Source organism: Otolemur garnettii, unplaced genomic scaffold, assembly GCF_000181295.1.
Source record: "Otolemur garnettii isolate 467f Iridium unplaced genomic scaffold, OtoGar3 scaffold00182, whole genome shotgun sequence".
Lineage (NCBI taxonomy): Eukaryota > Metazoa > Chordata > Mammalia > Primates > Galagidae > Otolemur > Otolemur garnettii.
In genome coordinates this window covers 1,071,998-1,084,399 of record NW_003852577.1, presented here as the reverse complement: position 1 = coordinate 1,084,399, position 12,402 = coordinate 1,071,998, and positions in this window count along the sequence as shown.

The following is a 12,402-nucleotide window of genomic DNA, read 5'->3' as shown; positions in this document are numbered from 1 at the left end:
CCAGGGAGCAAGATTTCCAAAGTACAAATCAAAACTCAGATGCAATAATTGAAAGGATTGATACACTAGATAACAAAAATACAAACATTTTACATGACAGAAAAAAATCTACCATAAGAAAAGCAAAAAAAAAAAAAACAACAAAAACCAAAAAACAAAAGACAAACGTGGAAAAAACATTTGCAATTTATATAATGGGCAAAGCGTTATATACCTTATATAAAAGGAGCTGCTAAAAACAGAGGAGTAAAAAATTGATAAACTTATAAAAATATTAAGTAGACATAGACACAATTCAGAAAAAATGAGATGCCGATACCTTTGGCCATACGAATAGATACACAATCTTGTGTATAGTAAAAGAAATGCAAACAAAAATTATACTGAGATAGCACTATCAGATTGTAAAATCCCAAGTTTAACAGTATATTCTGAGTGTCATTAAGAGCTGGAGTTTATCATGTGAAAAAGGAAATACAAATGTCAAATGAAGGAGGTAAAGTAAAAATGCAGTGAAGTTGAAATTTATTTTTTCTAAATAAATTCTACCACCATCCTTTCAATGCAAAGAAATAAAACTAATCACCAATCCAGCGATAATTAATTATTAATAGTAGCTGTAGGATTCAGGCTGTGATTTTTACATCCCACTTCCCAGTAGAAGAAACCAGAACCCTGGAAACAGGGATGGTTCTAGATCCCGGATAGAAAATATACAAAGTCTGGAACACTTTGTCATATCAGAAAGCAAGGAAGCTCAGGAAGTTACAAAGCTACGAATTAGGGTCCTACTGAAAAGGAGACATTTTGAAGTTGCTCCCATGGGCTAAATTTTGAGCATCAATAAGGACAAAATGTGAATGAATTGTGACACATCAAATATATTTAAATCCATGACTTTTAAATGATGCCAAAAACATCACTCTGGTCACTTTTGGAAGACTTAGAGAACCAAGTCATTGGTTTGAAGAAAGATAAATAGAAAAGAAACATTGGCATTTATCTTGCCTTTCCTATGCTAAAAGTTCCTTAGGGTAAAACAACAAATGATGAAGGAAAATTTCTCTTGGAGATGGATTCTAGATAATACATGGAAAAGAAACAAGAGATATAAAATATAATCATTTTGCCACACTTAATGAATTAATGGATCTTGGAAATTATCATAAATGGTTGCCCACATCACCCAAAGAGAGACAGTTGGAGATTGTATGTCCTCTTCATTGAATTTTACATTACCACTATGAACTATTCTTACCAGAAAACTAAACCTGAGTCTGATCAAATTGTTAAGAGGAGAAATAGCCTCAATGCACCCCACCCCCAGCTGTAAAAGTTACTTAATGTCCAACTAGTTATTGGTTAGACACGTCTGCCAGTCCCCCCCGGGTCCTACACTGAAGGCCATCCCCATCCAGGGATGAAGAAAACACCTGATGTGCAGCTTGGAAAAGTCACAAACACAGTCCTCCAGCTGGAAATTCTCAGAGGGCTGAGTCCAGCATAGCAAATCTTTTCCCCAATACTTTTTGGTATTGCTAATGTCCTAAACACACTATGCCAATCTTTTTCCCACTTAATTTGAGAAATTGTGTGTATTTAAAAGTAATTTAATTTAGATTCTTCTAAGCTCATTCAAATAATATAGTATGAGAGCTATTTGATGTTTAGTTTTTACTCATTTAAAAAAAACCTAGAACTTGAACAAATATTTATCTGTTGTGTTCTAGTCAAAATTTGAATCTGTCATTTTGCCAAACAGACAAAAACTGCAGCTTGATGAAATAGTTTCATTTATCAATTATTTTATAGAAAGCCACCCCAAAACAATTGTCTTAAAACAATCACTTGACCGTATCCTGCCGTTGCTCTCCTCCATACCCCTCTGGTGTTAGCTGACATTTCTCACTAGGTCTCAAAAGATGCAAGAGCTGCAGCCAGAGCTGGTGCTGATGTCTCAGACCCTGTGCCCCTCAGGGAGTGTCTCTTTCCACATAGCATCTCAGCTTTCGGAGCCTGGCCTCACCACCTCTCCCTCAAGCAGGGTGTCCTGGGGTCTTACCTGGCAACCCAAGGCTTAGAAGGAAGCAGAAGCCCCTTATTGCTTGGAAATCCCAGAACATTCTTCCACATCACATTGGTCAAAGTAGTCACAGGACCAGTCAAGATTCAGAGGGAAAGAAATACACTCCTCTCTGCATGAGAGCAGCAGGGTGTACAGGGAAGGCAGAGTAGGACTGTTTGGGGTTGGCATTGGAGTCCCACTACCACAACCAGTCTGTGTGCATGGTCAGAGCAAGCCTACTACTTACCATCCCACCTCCTGTCCTCTGCAAGTGTTTAGATGTCTGTCCGTGTCTCTTTCTCTATAAAACCTCTCTCTCTATCTCCTCAATACTATATATAAGACATAGCTAACTTAGTTGTATCAATCTATCTATCTATGTATCATCTATCTATCATCTATTTTACCAAGGAAGTATGCTTTGGTGCCAGCTCAGCCATATCTTTGCTTGGAACAAAAAATCACACACACTCAGAAGATGTGGGAGCAGCTGCCTGGGGACTGGGAGGGCATGCTAGCTATATTTCACAACCAGCCAACATGTGTGGGTGAATTTCTAAGCCAACAACCATCTCATAGCTCCACGCATACGTGGCTTTGCCTGGGGGTAAATACTTTATCTCTGCTTCCTGCATTCCCTCCCTGATTCACCTTTGTAGTTGTTTGGGGACTATGTTTTTAAACTCATTAAATACAAGGGAACAATGGACTCCTTTTTTAGCTACTTGTAAAAGGTCACACGGAAAATGAGCTTGGGTGGCTTGGTCAGACCAGAGGGGAGCGCGCAGAAGTGGGGCATGGAGCGCGCTGTTTGTCAGAGTTAACCCACTGCTCACACAGGAAAGGAGGCAGTGTTCCATCTGTGGGATGTCTTTGAGTTAAATTTGTGTGTCTTTGCTCTGTTAAGGCTGGGTGTTCAGGTGGTGTTGGAGTCCCAGAAGAGACCAGACACTTAACAAACAGGTCAGGGGTCCCCAGCAGGTGCCGCGACTAGCGACAGGCTGGAGCTGGCCAGGCCTTGGATAAAGAGCATGCCCCTCAACACAGCTCAAAAGACAGACAGAAATGAGCTACAAATGAGTGTAGGTAAGCATAAGTAAGTGTCAGATAGTAGAAAGCATTTGACTTTTATTCTGACTTTTCCAATGGATTAACGATTTTTGTGAAACATTAAATATTGGGTTATTATGAAGATCTTTTTCCCCGCATAATTTAGTGTTCTTGCTTTGTTGGGGACTAAACACTTGCATTACTTTTGGATAATATAGCACTGGTTCAGCTCAGTCTTCTCAGGAAGTCCAAGAAATGACTTGTCAGGAAACCTGAATGCTCACAAATGTGGGTTATGAGTTATGCTGTTACATTGATCTGAAAGTACTACTTTCGATTGGAATATGGCTGCTTTGGGGAGAAACTGGTAAAGTTAGGTCATCCTAAGTTTTCTAGAAAATATTTTATTATAATAGAACTTGTACATGGGAGGATTATAATACCTCATGGATCATCTGGGGGAAAGCCTGGTCTTTACTTCCACTTTTTCCAGCAGTGATCATAAAATACTTAATGTCCCACATGTAGGGTTCTAAATTTGTAAAATTCTGCTTTATGATTGCCATGTATAATCAAGAAGGGACCTGAACCTATGTGAGCTATAGGAAACTCTCTTGTAAAGCAAAACAACTAATGGATTAAACAAATACTCTTGCAGCTTTGTCAAGCATGTGTGCAAAGAGTGGGTTTACTTCAGTAGTGAGGACACAGAAAAATCCAAGCCCTCTGACCTACGTGCATGGCACCCACATGAGATTAGTCATCATAATAATAAGTTTTCAAAAATTCAGCATGTCTGTCTACCAGGATGGAAGAAGAAATTAAATACATACTGTCTATAATACTATCTGAAAGGCTAAAACCTTGTGCAGTCTGAGTTAAATTTTATGAAAATAATGCATGGAATTGATGCTTTCATTTGAAGTGCACAAGTCTTCTGCTTACATTCTTTTTCTCCTCTCTTTTTCCTCCCCTCCCTCCCTGTTTTAGCACCCCTCCTCCCTACTTCTAAAAGAAGTGAACACTGTTCTCAGAACTCTCTCAGGCTTCCTTAATTGAAAGCAATGATTCTGAGTCACTCCTTTATATTAAGTGAAACACTCGTGCATGAATCTCCAGGGATGAAGTAATTAGCCCAGCAAGAAGCCAGCAGACTCCAGTTGTCCCTGCACGTGGTAGAAAGAATTAAATACAATTTTGCAAAGATAACATTGAAAGAATGGTATTTTCTTTCAAAACATGTCCCTTTCTGAAACATCAGTGCAGACACATGTCAAGATAGAAAATGGATCATATTTCTAATAGTCGAAGACTCAGATTTCATCAAAAAAAGAGTGTTTGTTCTCATGCCCAAACTGTATCCCACACTGTCCCGTGGTCTGGACTATAATGGAATACAATATTAACTTCAGATAGTGAAGGTTGAGTTGGTGCCAGCCTTGCTAATGAACATATGGTTTCAGTAATAACATAGCTACTTGCATATTAGGTGGCAAGGTGCCAGGTATATACTTAATATTGAGGGGACAACTCAATGTAAAAAGGACCATCTCCCCTGTGACTGCATTTCCCAAATGCTCTGGGCCCAGACTGAGACTCGGCAAGTAGGGAGTGTCACTTGGTATCAAGGAGTTTAGGTCACTGGCAGATGAGATGAGATGTGCCCTGCAGAGTGCACACATGCTCGGCCAGCCTGAAGTGTCCCAGGCTCCAAATGATAAGGAAATGGACAATGCTGCAGTGTGGAAAAACTCCGCCTGGCCCAGGAGGATGGTGGGAGGGAGAAAGATTAGGATCACACCCTGTTTCAAGTTCCTGGTGTTCTGGACTCTGGGACTTGAGGGTCTGAGAGCTAGAAGACGGTGAAATGAATTACAGTTTAATGATATTCCCACTATACTGACAAAATGGATTCAATTACATAATGGTAGCATTAAATGTTATTAAGAAGGGATCCAAACTCTTGAGGCCAGACTGTCACAAAATCATGATAAGCTGCTAAGAACAGCTGAAATAGCACATTTATAGGCTTTCCAGCCCTCCATTTGTTGAAGGGGAAAAGTGTTACATTTGCTCAAATAATCTGCAGTGCTAGGCTGGAATCAGTGGCTTAGCACATGGACAGCGGTGTCAGGACATATCTGCTTTGATTATTACATCTTAAAGTACAATTTTGCTTTTAAAAAACCTTTGTAAAGTATGGAGCTAAATGGCTTGCCTGGGGTCTTGGAGGCTTGGGATGGCTTGGTGGGGCGTGAGTATTCTTAGTGGCAAAGTTCCTTCTGTAGGGTGACCAGGCATAAGAAAGGATGGACTGTTTTTCTTCAATTCTATGTTCTCTTTTCTATAAGTGACTTTTTATTTTTTGTTTTATTTTTCAATTTGCATATCATAAAATTCATTGTGGTATACAGTTTTGACAAATGTAACCCCACCACAACCAACATACAGATTTCCATCACTTCAAAAAAAGTCTCATGCTGCCAGTTTGTAGTCAAACCCCTCCTCTGCTCCTCAAACAGCTGTTAACAGACGATCTGTTCTCTATTCCTGTAGTTTAGTTTTGCTTTTCCTGAATATCATGTAAAGGAAATCTGTATATAGTCTTCTGGGTCAGGCTTCATTCGTGTTGTTTCACAAATAGATAATTTATTCCTTTTTCTTGCTGATTAGAATTTCATTGTGTGCATACTGTACTAGCATATTTATCGTTTCCCCCATGAAAGGTCATTCATACTGTTTCCACTTGTTGGCGATTATGTATTAAATGGCTATCACTATTTGCATAAAAGTTTTTGTGTGAACATAGGTTTTCACTTCTCTTGGGTAGCATCTTGGGAGTGAGATTGCTGGGACATGTGGTAATTGTGGGTATAAGAAATGGCCACATTGTTTTCCAAATATGCTGTAACATTTTCTGTATTGGCACCAGCGAAGTATGAAAGTTCTAGTTACTCTACTTCTTTACTAACTCTTGACATTATTCATTTCTTAAATACTGTTAATTGTTTTAATAGTGGTTTTAATTTGCATTTTCCTAATGACTAATGATGAATATCTTTTCATATCCTTATTTATATCTGTATTTTTTATAAAGTGTTTGTTCAGGTCTTTTGTCCATTTTTAAATTGAGTTATTTTCTTATTGTTAAGTTTGAAAAGTTCTTTGTATATATATTCTAGATATAACTTCTTTGTCAGATAGGCCATTTATAAATATTTCCCCCAGTATTTGGCTTGTCTTTTAATTCTCTTATGATATCTTTTATAGAGCAAAAATTCTTAATTTTGATAAAGTATAGTATATTGATATTTTCTTTTATGAATTCTACTAATGTTGTATCTAAGAACTCATTGGTTAACACAGATCACACAGATTTCTCCTAAGTGTTCTAGGAATTTCCTAGTATTACATTTTGTATTAACTCTGTGATTAATTTTGAGTTATTTTGTATAAAGTGCAAGGTATGGATTGAGTTTCAGTTTTTTTTACATACATATAACATCTAATTATGTATGCAGAGTGTGCCAAACATATATAATACACAGTTTAACAAAGGAAGAAACAATATCACAATTGTAATACTCAAATCACATTTGACTTCATCAATTGTAAGAGATACAAGATGTACTGTACAAGATAACAAATGGTATCAGTATCTGACTAAAGGAAATGCTTTAGGACATTGGTCTGGGAAATAACTTCTTGAGGAATACCCCTAAAGCACAGACATCCAAAGCAAAATTGGACAACTGGGATCACACCAAACTAAAACAGTTTTGCACAGCAAAGGAAACAATCAACAAAGTGAAATGACAGCCCATAGGATGGGAGAAAATATTTGCAAACTACCTATCTGATTAGTAACTAGAACATATAAGGAGCCCCAACAACTCAATAGGACAAAAATCAAATAATCTGATTAAAAATGGACCAAAGATCTGAATAGACATTTTTCAAAAGAAGACATACAAACAGCAAACAAGTATATAAAAAATGCTCTAAGAGAGGGTGCATATCTCTGTATGTTTTAGATGCTATGGGTTTTTCTTCTTTGACAAATATTTATCTGCAAACAAAGACAGTTTCAGTTCTTCCCTTTCAATCTATATGCCTTTTATTTCTTTTTCTTTTCTATTGCATCAGCTAGGATTTCCAATCTGATATTGAATATGAATAATGAGAAAATACATTCTTGCCTTGTGTCTGATCTTATGATAAAAATGTTCAGTATGTTAGCTTTAGGATTTATGTAGCTGCTTTCTGCCAAATTGAGGAAGTTCTTTCCTAGTGCCAATTTTTGAGGGTTTCTATACTATGGATATTGAAATTTTTAACATACTTGTGGTGTATCTACTGAGATTATTATATTATTTACTTTTTACTCTGTAATGTGATAAATTGCATTGCTCAATATTTAAATAAACTAAATATTAAATATAAATGAACTAGCCTACAATTTCTGGGATAAATCCTATTTGGTTGTGATTTACTATTTTTTAAAATATATTTTTATATATTTGTATCTTAAATTTGCTAATATTTGTTTAGGAGTTTTGTGACTATGTTCATATAAATGATTTTCTCTAAGTAATGCTTTAGGTGTACCCAACAAACTTGGCTATTTTTTATTTTCATTTTCATTCAGTTAAAAATATTTTTAGTTTTGGGCAGCGCCTGTGGCTCAGAGGAATAGGGCGCTGGCCCCATATGCCAGAGGTGGGGGGTTCAAACCCAGCTCCAGCCAAAAAAAACAAAAAAAATTTTAGTTTTCTCTTAAGACTTTCTCTTTGACTCATGAATTAAATAGAAGTGACTTGTTTAATTTGAGGGATTTATAGGTATTTTTCTTTAGAAATTATTGTTATAATTATTTTTATTAATTTCTAATTTAACTTCAACATGATCAAAGAACACTCTTAGTGTGATTTATTTAAAATTTGGAAAGGTTTGGTCTTATGGAGCAGAATATAATTTATCTTGTTGAATGCTACAGGCACACTTCAAGGTGTATTTTGCTATGTAGTGTAATGCTCTAAAGCTGTCAGTTAGGTCAAGTGAATTGATAGTAATAATCAGGAATTCAGCTACCTTTTTTTTTTTTTTATCAATTACAGAACGAAGTGTTTAAATCTCCACTGTTGTAGATTTGTCCATTTCCCATTTACATTCCATCAATTTTTACATTAAAAATTTTAACCTTTGCTATTAAGTGAATACACACTTATGATTGCTGTGTCTTCTTGGAGAATTTATCACTTTGTTAATGTTATTATCTGCTTGGTAATATTCTTTTTAAAGTGGATTTTATTTTACATTAATATAACTATGCTAGCTTTGTTCTGATTATTGTTTATATGACATATATTTTTCTATCCTTTTACTTTAAACCTATTTATGTCTTTATATGCAAAGTGAATTTCTAGTAAACAGTATATATTTGTGTTTTGCTTTTTTATACAAACCTAACAATCTCTATCTTTTCATTGGTATGTTTGAGATTGTTTCTATTTAACATTATTATTGATATGATTGGATTAAAATTTGCCAATTACTTGCATTTTTCTATTTGTTCTATTCTTTATTATTATTTTTTTTTTTTACTTTTCAGCATTTCTGAAAAAAATTTAAATTTTTGTCATTTTATTTTTATCATTACTGGGTTTTTATTATCTTTTTAAACAACTTTATTGAGGTATGCTTGGCATACCAAAAACTATCCATATTTAATGTATAACACCTGATGATATTGAAGATAAGTGTATATTTGTGAAACCATCACCACAATCTATGTCATAAACCTAGCACCTCCAGAAGTTTCTTCCTGATGTCTTTATTTATTATTATTAGTGATAAAAACACTAAAGATCTACTTCTTGAGCAAATTTATTTTTTAATTTCAGATTAATATGAGGGTACAAATGATTCAGGTACATTGTGTTTCTTAGGTAAAGTTCAAGTTGTAGTTGAGCCCTTCATCCAGGGGGTATATCATATACCCTACATTGTGCACCTGCGGTGAGAGCTTACTAATCCCCCTCCTCCTCCCTATTCCCCTTTTCCTTCTCTCCCCTTCTCCCATTGGAATTCAATTCTGTTATTCTCTCATGTGGGCATATAGTTGTTTATCTACATTGGTTTCATATTAGTACTGAGTACATAGAATATTTGTTCTTCTATTCTTGTGATACTTTGCTAAGAAGAATGGTCTTCAACTCTATCCAGGTAAATTACAACAGGTGTAAAGTCTGTCTTTTTAATGGCAATTTATGGGTTGATGGGCACTTGGGTTGATTACATGTCTGGCAATTATGACTTGAGCTGCTATAAATAATCTAGTGAAAAGTCTTTATGGTAAAATGATTTTTTTTCTACCAGGTAGATACCTAGTAATAGGATTGCAGGGTCAAATTGAAGGTCTTTTAGCTCTTTGAGGATTCTCCATACTTCTTTCCATAGAGGCTGTATTAGTTTGCAATCCCACCAGCAGTGTTAAGTGTTCCCTTCTTCTATATCCATGCTAGCATTTGCAGCTTTGGAATTTTGTGATGTGGGCTGTTCTTCCTGGGGTTAAGTGATATCTCAGGGTGGTTTTGGTTTTCATTTGCATTTCTCTGATGATTAGGGACAATGAACATTTTTTCATGTGTTTGTTGACCATTTGTCTCTCCAAAGACAGTTCTGTTCAAGCCTCTTGCCCATTTATAAATGGTATTATTTGCTCTTTTCTTATTGGTTAGAGTTCTCTGTATGTTCTAGTTATCAGCCTTTTGTGAATAATGTATTATATATTTAAAAATTTGCTCTAAGAGTCAGTAGTAGAGGGGTTGGACCTCTCCAACTTTTTCAGCAAAGTTTTAAATGTATAATACGTTACTATTAACTATAAGCCCTGGGCTGTATATACTTCTCAATTTATTAATCTTATATAACTAAAACTTTGTACTCTTTGACTAATCCCTCAAATTTCCCCCTTTTCCCAGCCTCTGACAACTGCCATTCTACTCTTCTTTTTTGAGTTTCAATGTTTTTGATTTATCATATAAGTAGTTTTGTGTAGGATTTATCTCAGGACTTAGCATGATGTCTTCCAGGTTCATCCATGTTGTTTCAAATGGCAGGATTTCCTTCATTTTTAAGGCTGAATCATATTCCATTCTTTGTCTATACTATATCTTTTTAATCCATTCCTCTGTCAATGGATATTTAGTTTGCTTCTATGCCTTGGTTATTGTAAATAAGCCCCAGTGAACATGGGAGTGCAGCTATCTCCTCAAGATAATATTGGTTTGTTATTTATACATCTTTTCTATTTTTACTTTTAGTTATTGACCTAGAGTTACAATATGTATCTTTAATTAATTTTAGTTTATCATCAAAAATAACACATCACTTCATATGTACTGTATAGACTAATAGCCTATTCCCAATTCCTCCATCACATACCTCATGATATGCATTTTAATTTTACATATACCACAAGCACAGCACATTGCTGTTTTTATTGCTTTGCATTAATCAGTTATTTTTTAGAGCACTTAGGAGTAAGAAGATGCATTTTTTAAAAACTTTATTTGTGGGCGGCACCTGTGGCTCAAAGGAGTAGGGCACCAGCCCCATATGCTGCAGGTCGTGGGTTCAAACCTGGTCCTGGACCAAAACAAACAAAAAAAAAAACTTTATTTATTTCCTTTCCAGCAATCAAATTTTTTCTACCTAGAAAACTTCCTTGAACATTTCTTATAGTGCAAGTCTGGTCTGCTGACAATTTTTTTCTCTCTCTCTCTCTTTTAAAGAAAGTCTTTATTTTAAAAAGATGCCTTGCTGAGTATAGACCTCTGGCTAACAATTCAAAAAAAAAACCATTAATGATGTTGCTCCATTTTCTTCTGGCTTGTATAGTTTCTAATAAGAAGTTTGTTCTTATCATTATTGCTGTGTATATAATGTGTATTTAAATTTCTTTTGCTTTTAAGAAAATTTATTTTTAGAATGGTTTTAGTTTACAGAAAAATTGCAAAGGCAGGGCCAGGAGTGGTGGCTCGTGCCTGTAATCCTAACACTTGGGAGACCAAGGTGGGTGGATTGCCTGCCTCACAGGTTGAGACCAGGTTGAGCCAGAGTGAGACCCCCATCTCTAAAAATGGCCAGGCGTTGTAGCGAGCACCTATAGTCCCAGCTACTTGGGTGGCTGAGGCAAGAGAATCACTTAAGTCTAGGAGTTTAAGGTTGCTGTGAGCTATGACGCCATAGCACTCTACCAAGGGTGACAAAGTGAGACAGTAAATAAATAAAAACAATAAAAAAATTGCGAAGGTAATACAGAGCATTCCCAGGCCAGTTTCTCTATTATCAAGTATTTTATATTATAACATATGTTACAATTAATGAACTAATATATATAAATCATTATTAACTAAAGTCCATACTTTATTTAGATTTCCTTAGATTTTAGCTATTGTCATTTTTGTGCTCTGTGATCATATCTAGAATATCACATTATGTTAAATCATCATGTATCCCTAGGCTCCTCTTGGCTGTGATAGTTTTTCAGACTTTTTTGTTATTGATGACCTCAATAATAGTATTAAGGAATACTGGTCAAAAGTTTTGTAGAATGTACCTTCGTTTGGATTTGTCTGATGTTTTTCTCATGATTGAACTGGGATTGTGAGTTTCGGGAGGAAGACCACAGAGGCAAAGTACGACTTTCATAATATCATATACTATCAACATAATGTTTTGATCTTTTTATTTTTTTAAAGTTTTTTTTATTAAATCATAGCTGTTTACATTAATGCAATCACAGGGTACAGTGTGGTATTTTCATATACATTTTGAAATACTCTCATCAAACTGGTTAGCCTTCATGTCATTTTCTTAGTTATTGAGTTAAGACATTCATACTCTGCTCTTAGATTCACTTGTAACCTTGTAATATAAACCATGGAGGTGACCCCACCAATTACCCTCCCTCCACCCATCCACCCCTCTCCCCTCCACTATCCCACCTCCCACCCCATATTCTAAGGCTATAATTAGGTTTTAACATTCCTATGAAAGCTATAAATTAGTTTCAAAATAGGGCTGTGTACATTCGATACTTTTTCTTCTGTTCTTGAGATACTTTGTGAAGAAGAACATTTTCCAGTTCCATCCATGTAAACATGAAGGAGGTAAAGTCTCCATCTTTCTTTAGGGCTGCATAATATTTCATGGTGTACATATACCACAGTTTATTGATTCATTTGTGGATTGATGGGCACTTGGGCTTCTTCCATGACCTA